Source organism: Rhinoderma darwinii (assembly GCF_050947455.1).
Source record: "Rhinoderma darwinii isolate aRhiDar2 chromosome 5 unlocalized genomic scaffold, aRhiDar2.hap1 SUPER_5_unloc_48, whole genome shotgun sequence".
NCBI classification, from domain to species: domain Eukaryota; kingdom Metazoa; phylum Chordata; class Amphibia; order Anura; family Rhinodermatidae; genus Rhinoderma; species Rhinoderma darwinii.
The window spans coordinates 142,577-144,020 of NW_027461807.1; the positions used below are offsets into that span (position 1 = coordinate 142,577).

Sequence of the window (1,444 nt, forward strand, 5' to 3'; positions counted from 1 at the left end):
CAAAATGGAAAATAGGCATCCACCAACTTTACAGACAACTTCTCCTTGCTCCTACAACCTCCATCCTTGCACAGTTTGTTATTCTTCTAGGTAACATAGTAACAAATCCAAATTGCTGCTGTCTTTGTAGGCAAGCAAGGCTTTGTTGCAACTGCAATTCTTACTTCTTCTTGAAATGTAGGGACGACAGTACATTCCATCACATCCATCTAGTGTACACAGGTAGGTCCATTGTGGCGGGCGGGCGGGCGGGCGGGCGGCTGGCTTTAATGGCTGTTTGCTGTTCCTCTACTCCACTCCACTATTTGACTGTGGTGCTGCATCAATCAGTGGCTGGCTCAGGTGCAGCTCTTTAACCTACCTAGGAGGGAGGGCGGAGAGAAGACAAGGAAGGTGAATGAGCTGTTCCAATGTGAAATGCCAGAAACACAGACGACACAAAACAAGAGGTGGCAATGTATTAATTAATTGCATTTAATAAATTAGCTCATTATCACACATGACTGTACAAATGCATTGTCCAACAGGTGTTGAAATAATGGGATTAAAAGGGGAGATCCCATCAGAAAGACAAAAACAATAGCAAACACAAATAGCACTTTTGGAATCTGATTTTAGTCAACACATAAGGGAAGGGTGCACCGGTCCTGGAAATACTGCAATACCAGGTCAATGCGTGGAGTGGACAGAGCAAGCTCTATTTCCATCTCCCTGTTCTAAAAATCCATTTAATATATGGTCCCCAGATAGGGGACGTATCAGATATTAAACTGATAAGAACAGATAAGGTTTCAACAAAGTTTTTTATTGGCAAAAATAATATATTTTACAGACTTTTTTTTAAGAATTGAAACCACAAGATAAAATCAATGGCATAATACATAAATATTCATACATTTAAATGAATACAAAAGAATAATAATAAGACCAGTAATACAGATGTTATAATAAAAGTACAGAACAATAGCAGGATAAAATTTGTACAGGGCATAAAAGAATAAAACCATTTTTATTTACAATGTTATGGTATTCCACATTTGCAAACACCACATGGATGTTGCTTCTTTTACCCCTAGCTGCTTTTTGTCCCTAAGATAATAAATATACATTTCACTTAGGGCATATTTCACACAATTTTTAACGTCAATAAAATCATGTTTCAAAAGCAGAATGTTCCTAACCTTCCAGATGGCATTCTTAAAACAGTTTAAAATGATCCAACAGACCATTTGCTGTTTAAAACTTGGGCAGTTAAAAAGACCATAAAACACGTATTCAAATTTAAGATCTTTAAGACCGCAGGCCCATTTCAGCAATGGGCCTACCTTCCTCCAAACCTCCTGTGCATATGGGCAGTTCCAAAACAGGTGCATTACCGTCTCGTCGTCACCACACCTGTCTCTCGGGCACTTGGCTCTCGCCACCAGTCCTCGCCTATGCTGGA

At 39.4% G+C, this 1,444-nt stretch overlaps 1 non-coding gene across 1 annotated transcript; it reads right to left on the minus strand.

The window, feature by feature from the left end:
- Window positions 1–631: 631 nt before the first annotated feature.
- Window positions 632–823, minus strand: LOC142695657 (U2 spliceosomal RNA). Its single transcript, XR_012863743.1, has one exon. It is a non-coding gene; the product is annotated as a U2 spliceosomal RNA (small nuclear RNA).
- Between the last annotated feature and the right edge of the window lie 621 nt (window positions 824–1,444).